General features: G+C 34.2%; 1 pseudogene; it reads left to right on the forward strand.

Annotated features, from left to right (window-relative positions):
- Positions 1-249: 249 nt before the first annotated feature.
- LOC116130436 lies at positions 250-9,600 on the forward strand (annotated as a pseudogene).
- Positions 9,601-12,738: the final 3,138 nt, after the last annotated feature.

Below are 12,738 nucleotides of genomic sequence, written 5' to 3' on the forward strand. Positions count from 1 at the left end.
AGGCCCTCATTCTAGTGCCAAACTATTGAGGCTTGATTTTGACACTAATGACTCGCACATACAAAGTGTTAAGCTGCTCTTAGAAGTTACACATGAATGATTGTAGATTATCTAATGCAAAGATTAAATAATAAATGAAAGACGATTTTAAAGTGGTTTGGATGCTTAAAGCGAATCCTACTTCCACTGTTATCTTATATATGAGAGATTACAAGAGGTCTCGTATAACGAACAACGAGCAAAGGTACAATGACTGATTATTTATACAGAATATCAAGTCAGTCTCTTTCTCGTAGGTTATCTTTGCTATAAGAATATAGATTACAATCAGAATAAGGGTTTTTTTTTTTTTTTTTTTTTTTTTTTTTTTCAGGAATTCGAAAATCAGAAAGGGAGTCTTCTATTTATAGTAGAGGAATTCAAGGTAATGATTACAAATTTGCAGTGGGCAGGTGCCGTGCAAGTCCTTCCTTACTCACGTTGGCTGATAACTTAGGATATTACTCAAGTTACCTGGGGCTTGGACAAGTGTGCGACTCCCATTCACTCATAGACAAAACCTGAATCTGCCAGTGGTGACCGTCGTATCTCTCTGTCTTAGGGCGGCATGGCAGCTCCTGGGCGACGCAAAACTTTTCGAAATCTGATTGGAGCAGTGATGTAGACTTACATTAGCCCTTATTTTTTAGGCATAACAATTTTGAAGGAATCTTTTAGTACCCATGTTTTTTATGGAATTGATTATTTATAGGATTCTCATGCTTTACTCAATTACAGTAAGTAAACAAGGGAATTGAGAATCTAATTCGTTCTCTTACCAATTCTTAAAAGTAAACATGACTTTGAGATATGATTTTCGATTATACATTGGAAAGTTAGATGTAATTTACTTTTACAAGTTAAAGCTGCATGGCTAGCTTTGGGTGGTAGATGTAATAGCCACTTTACTCAAATTCTCATAATAAAATAAAAAAATAATATAAAGAAATTGGGCCAAAATTTTTCTTTTATTAAATATATATATATATATTATCTTTACAAACATATACATTTTTACACAAACTTATAATGTGTACAAAGGTATTAAAACATGGTGGACAGTGTAATCGCTTCCCCTTGCGTGTCGACGTCCATCCGACTGCGTTCACCTGGATCTGCAAAACATAGGAAAACAACGGGGTGAGCACTAAAATAATGCTCAGTAAGTAAATCCTCTACTCATTCTATCCCGTAACTCTCTCTCTTAATTCTTCCTTACAACTCCTCATTCAATTTCTCTTTGGGGTACTTCTCTCTCTCTCTTTCTCTTTCTCTTTCTCTCTCTTAGAACTCTTTTCTAATAAATCTTTCGTAAGTCACGGCCCCATCTTACCGGAGGCAAGGCGGGACTCGCCCACTCTACGTGACCTCTACTCATTCTAGCCGATCGGACTCGGTTATGCATGGATTCGGAACCCTGGGCCATGTAAGTGTATAATCTCTCTCTCGGGTACTCGAGTATAGCCCTCATCCGCATGCACTCCAAGGGCTACAACACTTCTCTATCTCATACTCATGCCGCTCTTCAATGCGGCTAATGCGGGAATACTCTACCCATTATCACGGGTTCCCATCGCATAACCTACTCTATTCTCTTTCTCTGCTCTTAAAGACTTATACTCAAATTCTTTACTAAATCTCAAGCTACTTCTTAAGTGTAAAACAAAGGTGTAGAGCTAGCTCAAGCTCACTCAAGCTCAATCATGCTAATGAAATGCCAAATACTAGATTTCCTCAAAACCGTCTTCTGCACAAGTCACACTAAAAAGACCATAACTTTCGGTATACACCTCGGATTGCTACAATTTTGGTCTCGTTTTAAATCTTAGAAACAGGGCTATAACTTCTATGTTTGGTCTCAGCCCAGTTCAGTTCGTAAGATGCCCAAAATTTACTTAAAAAGTCACGGCAGTGAACAGGCAGATTTCACTTAGGCATTTCATCAAACAAATCATGTGCATATAAACACTCTACTAAAATTACTACTATACTTCATCTCCTAGTCATCCAAAATGGAAGAAAACTCCCAATAACCATAATCCCTGTCAAGAAAAGCACTTCCAAAAAGGTTTACCCCACATCTCTCAAAATTCATCTCAAATCCCATTTCTCATCACACATCAACAACACTTCTCATACATGGAGTCTATCCAACAACCACAAAAATAGCTATTATCTCAACTCAATTTCTCATCAAGCATTCTACATACTGATATGCGTACATCTCTACTCAAAAGCTTATTCAAAACTCAAGTTGGTTGGATTACTTACCTTGTGAAAAGATGACTTCTTTAGCACTTTTCCTTTCCTTTGTTGTCTTTCTCTTCTCTACAACTCAAACACAAACAAAAACAAACAACCAAATAAGACTTCACTACAATTATAAGAAAACTCACATCTAAAGCATGAATCTACCTTAGGATGCTTTAGATGAAATCTTTACTCAAAACCCCTCTTAATTCCCTTAGAAATCTTGGAAGATTGGATGGAGAAAATGAGAGAAAGTAGGCAAATGGAAGAGGCGGTGGAATGGATGGACTAAAGGGTTTCTCTACACTTAACCCCTTTTTGCTCTATTATAAGCATCCTTTCCCATTTTGCCCTTGCCCTTCCTTGGAAATTCCATCTACATCCTGATTCTTTTCAAATACACCCCCATCCAAACACAATCTTACTCAATTTCCTTACATTTTACTCTCCACTTTTCCTACTAATTAAGGGTAGAATGGTCATTATGCCCCAAAAGAAGAATTCTCTAGAAAACTCAAGAAACTTTGTTTAGGCTCGTCGCCGCGTCGAACACTTTCCGTCGCCGGCGAAACAGGGCAAGAACCCCATGGGTGCAAACTCCTCCTCCTGCCGCGGCGAAGATTGGATTTCCAAACTTCACCAAAATTCAACCAATTTCAAGGAAACCTTCAACCAACTCAACATGACAACAAAAAATTCAATTGAAACTGAAACAGTAAACTTTTAACTAATACAGCAAATCTTAAGTACGTACCTCAAGTGGGATATTACAGTAGAGCCATCTAATTGGGGCGCCAAGGCTGCCATCAATCGTGTTAACAAAAATCTCGAGGTCCCCAAATTGTTCTCTTTCACAAATTTGGCTTGCCATTAATCGTTGTTGACAAGTGTTAAATCAATGATTCAATCCATGATTTATACCTATCTCTTTATTTGTCTCTTGTCCTCTTGATTGCCTAAAGGCATTAGATGAGATCTTTGTATATATGGATAAAAGAGATAAATACACGGTTGCAAAGAGAATGCTTCAAACTTGATGAAAGTTCTTTCTAAATATCAATCTAGTCCTCATATCTATAATCCCTCACTTTGACCCTTTCACATATCTTTATCAATCATCTATTACTTGTTAATTATTATATATCATATATCAATTTTAATAAATTTTAAGATAACATTACCATTAATTTGTTCTACTTAAGCATTAATTATTTGGACTTGAGCATTACCATTTCTTTTGTTTTCCGTATTAATAAAAAAGTGGATGGATAGATGAATAAACATACACGTTTTTTAAGCATAATGTAGATTCTTAACAGTGGACTCTACATTAATAGGAAAACAGAGTTAAAAAACAAAAAAGAGAATAACATGCGGTATAATAAGATAATATGTTAACTTTTATCAAAACGTCATTACGAAGAATCTTCCATTGGCTATTGTTACAAGAGTCCTTACCTAACTCTAATTTGTTCCACGAAGAGGAATTCCTTAATTTACATCCTAATGCCTATTATAAAAGAAGATACATTAGATGAAGAACACTCTTATTTTCGATTATTTATGTGGGTTTAAATCTTATTGTTCCACATTGTAAAATATATGTGTATTAAATGTGAAGTAGTACAGTGTATACCGTATTAAAAGTAGCTCAATTATTAAGAAATGGACTGAAGGGAGGATAATGTTCCCATTTTGTTGTAGTACGGGTACAAATTATTGAATTGAGAAAATGGTTTTCTATATATTGGAAAGTTAGGTGTAACTAAGTACCATTCAAAGCCTAGTGAGTAGTTTTGAATGGTAAGAGCTATCTACTAAGGGGAGCCGCCCCGAGACTGTCCAATTATCTCTTTCGCAATTAATTGGCTCTTTTCTACTTCTCATTAGATGACAAATTGAAACCAATTGAATGAGATGGTATGATGAGACTGATTTTAATTTAATTTAATTTAATTAATTGAGAATTATAAGAGATAAGTGGGATTTAAGTAATATATCTTTAATTCACCCATTCTATAAGCTTTCTGATAAACATGACAACGCATGTAATTCTTCTTCTTCTTTTTCTGGTTGTCACTAACCTGGTCTTCAGACTCATACTCAATCATTAAAAACTGCCAGCTTTCCTGGTAATCTTCCATTCAAACTCGAAACAGGGTGAGTTATAATTTCTTTATGTTTTCATTATTAATCTGATATGACGAATATACGAAGAACTTACTCTTGTTTTGAATTGAAGTTATATTGGAGTGGGCGATTTGGATAACGAGCATATTCTAACTTCATTGAATCCGAAAGTAGTCCTGAAGAGATCCTCTTTGCTTTGGCTCACCGGAGGCCTGGTTGTTCTGGCTTTTCTGCTTGTCTATGAAATTGTATTTTATTTTTCTTATAGTCGTCAAAACGTTTAAATTTCATTATTATATAGTCGACTCTTTTAACTATTGGAAAGAGATTTCCTTATTGGAATTGGATTTGGCTTCACTTATTTTAAAATTCTATTGTAGGTCCATTGTCCTTTGACTACAAAAATTCCGGGGAGAACTTACAACATTGTGTTGAATCCATATTCGTGGACAAAGGTGGATGATTAATTAATCGTTCTTCCCTCATATATTTTTATTAAATTGATAAATAAAACTCTTTGATCTTATTGTATATATTCAGGTTGCCAACATAATATTTTTAGATGCACCCGTTGGCACTGGATTCTCATATGCCAAAAGTTGGCAAGGATATAACATGACCGATACACTTTCAGCAGCATTAACCTATTCTTTTCTAAGAAAGGTGAGCTAAATTTGTTATATATATCTGATTAATAATAGCATATCAAAATTGAAAATTAAATATAGGGTCAGGATTGACTTTCAGTGTATCGAAACATAGAAAAAGTTTTTAAATTCAAAGAATAATCAATATTAATTTCATTGATTTTATGTTTGAAACTACTTTTGTAGAGCAACTTTCAATGGTTAGAATATCGATTGCTGATAATAGTTTATATTCTTTTCAAGTTCTTTATGCATTTTTCTTTTTAAGAATAGATTAATTACAAACGAATTTCAAATTTATATTTTTCTAATTAAAATCTTATTAATCAAGTAAAAATTCTTATTTGGTTTTTACATTCTAAACTCTAATTGATGTTATCTAGTTGTCTTAAATAATCGTTTTCCCTAGAGACTGGACTATTTGAACAAGCAATTATCCACATAAATTAATCAATCACATAATTATTATGTACTTTAATTAATTAAAATTGAGATATTAATAAAATTAATTTATCAAGAACATTTATGTTCTTTTATAATTATTAATATTAATAACACGGATATTTTCTTATAAGAAGTGAAGATTATTTTTAAGAAATTTCATCAACTTCTTAAAACACAGTTTCCTAGTAATATCAAGGTATTGCAGAATGATCATGGCAAGGACTATTCAAGTCTTATTTCCTATCTTGAGCATTAGGGAATTTTTATAAGATATTCATGTCCATAGATACATCAAGAGAATGGAGCAGTAGAGAGAAAGAATAGAAACATAGTTGAAGTAGGACTAACTCTTTTTGCAGAGCTATGCCACTTTCTTATTGGTGGCATGTTTTTCATACAACAGCCTATCTCATAAATAGGTTACTTGCCAAACTTCTTGATTACAAATGAATTTCAAATTTATATTTTTCTAATTAAAATCTTATTAATCAAGTAAAAATTCTTATTTGGTTTTAGGGGCTACTTTGCAATTTTAGGGGTCTTTTTGCAATATTTCAAAACTTTAGGGACTAATAGGGTATTTTCAAAATAAATTAAATTTTAGAGACTAATTTATAAATTTTTAGGGATATTTTTATAATATACTAAAATTTAAGGACTAATTATAATTTTTTAAAAATACTTTTATTGCTGAAGCTATAGATCCAATCAATCGGTCCAACCGGTTTGACCGATCGACCTGTGACTCGATCATCTTGCCAGGTCTCACAGCGTGTCAGGTTTTAAAACAATGGTTAGAATGTCAACTGATGATAATAATTTATATTTTTTTCAAGTTCTTTATGCGTGTTTTTTTTTTATTTTTTTTTTTTTATTTTTGTGTGTGTGTGTGTGTAAGAATATATTAATTACAAATGAATTTCAAATTTATATTTTTCTAATAAAAAACTTATTAATCAAGTAAGCATTCTTATTTGGCTTTTATATTACAAACTTTAATTGATGAAATAGTTTTTTTTTTATCTAGACGTCTTAAATAATCATTTTCCTTAGAGACTGGACTAGTTCAACAAGTAATTACCCATATAAATTAATCAATCACATAACTATTATGTATTTCAATTAATAAAATTGATATATTAATAACATTAATTTATCCAGAACATTTATGTTCTTTTATTATTATTATTATATTAATAGCATAGATATTTTCTTATCAGAAGACTGTTTTTGAGAAATTTCATCAACTTGTTAAAACACATTTTGATAGTAATATCAAGGCATTACAGACAGATCATGACAGCAAGTATTCAAGTCTTGTTTCTTATCTTGAGCATTAGGGAAGTGCTATAAAATATTCATGTTCATACATACATCAGCAGAATAGAGCAATAGAGAGAAAGCATAGAAACATAGTTGAAGTAGGACTAACCCTTCTCGCACAAGCTGCTATGCCATTTTCTTATTGGTGGAAAGCTTTTCTTTGCAATTTGTGTGAAGTAGTCATTTAGCTGAGTCGGCACTACAGCTGTACAAAGCTAACTACGTATATAAACTCGGCTGATGTGCAATTTCAAGTAATGAAAACCGAGTTCAATAATTTTCTTTTCCTCTCAACTCCACTAAAAACATCACTTCGACACAACGTACATATCAAACATATATGTTTATAAGAGTATAAGAACATGATTCATAAAGTCACGCTTTTTTATTCACTAAATATGGTCAGTAGGCTAGATGTACTGTTTACAATTTATATCAAATTTCTATTATTGAGTTGTTTGCAGTGGCTTATGGCTCATCCCAAATTCCTCAAGAATCAACTCTACATTGTTGGAGATTCTTACTCGGGCATAATTGTTCCAATCGTTGTTCAGGAAATATCTGAAGGTAACTTATGCATTTTTTTCCACTAATTGGTTTCAGCTTTTATTCTCAGCAAAGTGTCTATCTGTCTCTCTTATTTTATTTTATTTTTTCCTTCTTTTTATAGGTCTTGATGCCGGGATCGAACCAATATTGAATCTCAAAGTATATCGAAAATCAATTAAATAAATTAACTTCATTTACATGTAACTAATATCAGTGCCTGGATTCCTTCAGTCTTATATACTAACAAGTACTATCACTCACAGGGATATGTACTTGGCAACCCAGTTACAGATGCAAACAAAGACATAAATTCAAGAATTCAGTTCTCTTATCTAAAGGCACTAATCACCCATGAAATCTACGAGGTGAATTCTCCAAACATATATGTTTCTTTATACATTAACACATTATTAATTATTTTGTATTAGTTTTATTGTCATAAATACAACCTGTTATTTGGCAATGCTTTTCTTTTTTCATTTTCAGTCAGCCAAAATAAATTGTAAGGGTGAGTATGTTAATGTAGATCCAAGCAATGGTTTATGTAAAGCTGATCTTCAAAATGTCACAACTGTGAGTAGAACAACACTTTTATTATTATCTTTTAATAAACTCGTATAATTAATTAGCAAGACTGAACGTACCGATTGAATTTGCAGTGCACTCAAAATTTATATTCGGCCAACATATTGGAACCTGATTGTAGTATTGATGCATCGCCAAAACCAAAGCTATTGAACTGGCATCGCTCCATCTTTATGGAACAAGATTTTTCTGATTTTCTCCTTTCGCCAACTCGACCTCCAACTCCCTGGTGTCGGGTAATTGTATTATATATGACTTGCTACAATTTGAACTACAAAAGGTAGACACAAAAAATGCGGGTTATTTTGTACTTTCATCCTTAAGGTTTAGAATATATTTATCAACCTCCAGTATAATGGAATATGAACAATTTAGTCCAATCAGGTGAAATTTTTATTGAAAAGTCTAGACTTTTTATTGAAAAGTCTCACCTGATTGGACTAAATTGTTCATATCTCATAGCATTGGAGGTAAGTGAATATGCTTCAAACCTTAAGGATGAAAGTGTAAGTAACCCCAAAAAGTGCACATAATTTTATGCATTTTTTATGGTTATATAGGTTTATAACTACTACTACTCATACGAATGGGCAAATGATAAAAGTGTTCAGAGAGCTCTAGGAGTTCGAGAGGTATGTCTGAGATGAGTAGCATCCAAAATTTTTAAAATAATTTTGCTAATGAAATAAATTAATAACAAATTATGAGCAGGGAACAATAAAGGATTGGGCAAGATGCAATAAAAGTTTATCTTACATGGAAGATATAACAAGTAGTCTTAATTATCATCGAAACCTAATCAAGAGAGGTTATCGAGTTCTGATTTACAGGTAATTGGATAAATTTTCTACCTTTTTTTTATGCTTTGTTGTATTCGTGAACATATATAAATGAAGAAATATCAAACAATTGCGGAAACATAAGGATTTATATAAATATAGAAATAGATATCAGTATGTTTTAATAAAAACGTCATAATTTATAACTTGTAAATTCTTATTTTAGAAGTTTATGTTATACAATGTTTAGGTTTTCACATTACAAGTTATACGAGTCTTCTTATGAGATTACCGTTTCTCTCCCTTATTATATTTACCCTTTCATATTTTGTTATCAGTAGAGCTAAAACTTTCTTATATATCTTGACACACAGCGGGGATGTTGACATGGTAATTCCATATGTGGGAACAGAAACATGGATCAAATCACTAAATTTGACAATTGACAGCGGTTGGCAACCATGGTCTGTTGAAGGTCAAGTTGCAGGGTTGGTTAACTAATAATTTTCGTATAAGAATTTATCATTAATTAATCAGCTTTAGACATACACTTAATGAATTTATCTTATGGTTCTTTTGTAGATACTGGATGCGCTACATAGAAAGCATTTATAGTTTGACATATGCCACAGTGAAGGCAAGAATATTTTTTTCGAATATATTTTTCTGAATCAGTTAATTAATTGAGGAGATAATTAATTCTGTAGCATTGTTTTTTGGGTGTAGGGAGGGGGCCATACTGCTCCAGAGTACAAGCCTAAAGAATGTTTAGCCATGATCAGCAGGTGGTTAGCCTTATACCCTCTCTGAGCTATGTTTCATCCTATACATCAACGTCAACAACTATATGGGGGCATGTGATTAAGAGAATATTGTATTATTGGGAATGTTATATTAATGAGAAGATAGATTACCTTGAAGATTATTAGAAATGTTATATTAAATATGTTTGGTTATATTGGAATAAATTAGTGGGTATAAATATTTAATATGTTTGATTGTGATGAATAAAAGAATTCCGAGAGAAACATTTTGCTGAATTATCCTTTATTTTTTTTAATATTATTATTATTATTATTATTAAAATTTGGATTAATTTTTAACCCCTTATAATTGAGAATTTAGCTAAAATACCACAGCCACAATAAAAGTTTAAAATTTTAAAAAATACCCCTAATCACCCAAGATCACAGCCGACGCCAACCCTCACCTCCTTTGGCCGCCGGCCGGTGACCCTTCATCTTCCCCCATCACTGGCCATCCTCTTCATCTCCTCCATGCCGCTGTGACACTTCATCTCCCCCACCGTCGACGTCATTCGGCTTCCAATGGTGTTTCATCCATTTTGCGGCGTCGTTTGCCCTTCCCTAGTGTAAATCAGCCAACATAGCTTCATCTCCACCTTCACCCGAGCTCTCCCACGTTGATTATGTCAAAGATTAGTTGTGACTATTCATATTCTACCAGTGACCGTTCAACTTCTTCGCAAGATTTTGCTCACTTTCTAGCGACATTTGGGCTCTCCAACTACCTATTTGGACTCCCAAGCACTTGATCTACCTCCCCTTATGTTTGATCGTCATTTCGCCATTGGCGATGGTGGCCAACGGTTGGCTGTGGTGGTGGGTGGCTAGGGTATTAATTTGGGGATGTAATTTGGTAGAAATACAAGGGTAATAATGTCTTAAAAATCTTGTGTATTAGGTTAAAATAGTCCATAAATATTTCCTTAAATTGTTTTTAGAACAAGGACATTATTGTCTGGAATTTTTGTTAATTAGGGGTAAAATGGTAATAAAATTAAGATTACCCAATAATCTTAGAATACTTAAGAAATAGGTGGTAATCAGATTACCACATATATAACTTACAGTAATTACTATTGGTATTTAAGGATTATCGGAATCTTTTATTACTTGACAACCAAACATTAAAATGACAGTAATATAAGATGACATTACTAGAGCAATAGGAGATTACCCCCAACCAATGCACCTTATATGTGATGTTTGGAATCTTTCGCTCTGTATTTTTTTCTTTAATTTAATCTTTTTTTTTTTTTTTTAAATATGCCTTTGTTATGTTTAAAAAATCAGGGCTGACATAAGCTTACATCAGCAAGCACCAATCAAAGTTCAGGAAGGCTTTGTGCTGTCCAGGAGCTGCCACGTTGCCCCAAGATAGAAAAGATAAGGTTGTCATCAACCCAGCAGATTCAGGTTTTGTCTATCAGTGGATGAGGACAGCACACTTGTCCAAGCCCCAAATAATTTGAGGATATTTCCTAAGTTATCAGCAAATGGGAGGTAAGGAAGGACTTGCATGACACCTACCCACTTGCAGATTTGTAATCATTACCTTGAATTCAACTACCATAAGTAGAGGACTTACCCCTTTCATTTTTGGGATCTCTAATCTTTACTTTTATAACAATTAATAGCAAAGACAACCTACGAGAAAGAGACTAACTTAATATTCTCTCTGAATACTCAGTTATTGTACCTCTGCTCGTTGTTTGCTATATGCGACCTCTTGTAAACTCTCACATATAAAAGAAACAGTGGACGTATGAATCGTTTTAAGCATCCAAACCACTATAAAAATCATGTCTTATTTATAATTATGTCTTTGCATTCAATATTATTGTTTAACCTTATCCTGACTCTTAAATCAATCATACTGTGTGCAACTTCTAAGAACAGCTTAGCATTTTGCATGTGCAAGTCGTTGGTGTCAAAATCACGCATCAATAGTTTGGCGCTAGAAGGAGGGGCAGCATTTATTTCGCATCAGCTCTTCATCCAATTATTTCTGATTAATCAGTTCTATCTACAAAAGGCTTAAGATCTTGAAACTGAGTGCGCCAGTGTCAATAACAAGGAGATCCCCTGGGTGCAGGATGTTACTTCTCCCGAAGTACCTCTGGCTCCTCAAAGCACCGTGGTGGGCATCCCCTCAACCTCTCAACCTCTCAACCTGGTCCAAATATAATGGATTATCTAGAAAGGTTCAACAATACCCTCCAAACAGTTAACCAAAGGTTAGATCATTTGGATCACGTCGTACCACTTAATTCCGATCAGGTGGTGCCGCCTCCAAAAATGCCTATAGGTCACACTAAAGCATGGAAACGGGGGAAAGCTCATACCACGTGCACTATAGCACGTAAAAATAAGGGAAAGCAGGTGGCTGACTATGGGCCAAAAGGCTTGAAAAGGCCAGTGAATACCGGTCGTGAAGTAGGTAGAATACCTATAGCTTTGCGACTTGGCGATATGTCACATTGTGAGCTGTCTCACACCACATCTCAAGGGAACCCCCACAAGAGTGCTCGGCAGGTAGATTCCCATTACCACTAGAATGATGGTTTCGACCATCACCGTGAAGGAAATACCCACCGTGCACGGGTTGGTTCTAACCACCGCAGAGGTTGGGATAACTCCTCAAGCCATTCAGTTTCTTCACATGGCTCTAGCCAGCATGTGTCAAGATATGACGAAGGCTCCAGCCAAGGCGTGGAAGAGTCCGATCTGTAGTCTTTCCTTAATCGTAATCGTGGGGAACGAACCCACATTGTAGAAAGTGATCCCTAGGTGGCTCCACTTCCTCATATTGAGTAGTTATAGTGGGCTCTAGATTAGCTTAGTGCTCAACAGAATGAGCAAGGGCAAATCGTTAAGGCATCTCCTTTTTCTCTAGTAGTTTTGATTGCTCCTCTCCCATCAAGATTTAGAATACCCAATATGCGAGCATTCAATGTGAATTCTGATCTTAGTAGTGACTCTAAATGCTCATGCTACGTGTTGATTTAGATTGCTTCCACCAGGATCTATCAACTCGTGGCAGCAGATGAGTTCGTTATTCTTAAGACACTTCCAGGCTAATAGGAAGTTCTCAATGTCGTTGAGGTATCTTAGCAACATACGGAAGGAGATGAATGAATCCCTCCAGTCCTATATTAACAGGTTCTACAAGGAGCTAAATAAGGTAGC

Source organism: Pistacia vera, unplaced genomic scaffold (assembly GCF_008641045.1).
Source record: "Pistacia vera cultivar Batoury unplaced genomic scaffold, PisVer_v2 Contig220, whole genome shotgun sequence".
Taxonomy (NCBI): Eukaryota; Viridiplantae; Streptophyta; class Magnoliopsida; order Sapindales; family Anacardiaceae; genus Pistacia; species Pistacia vera.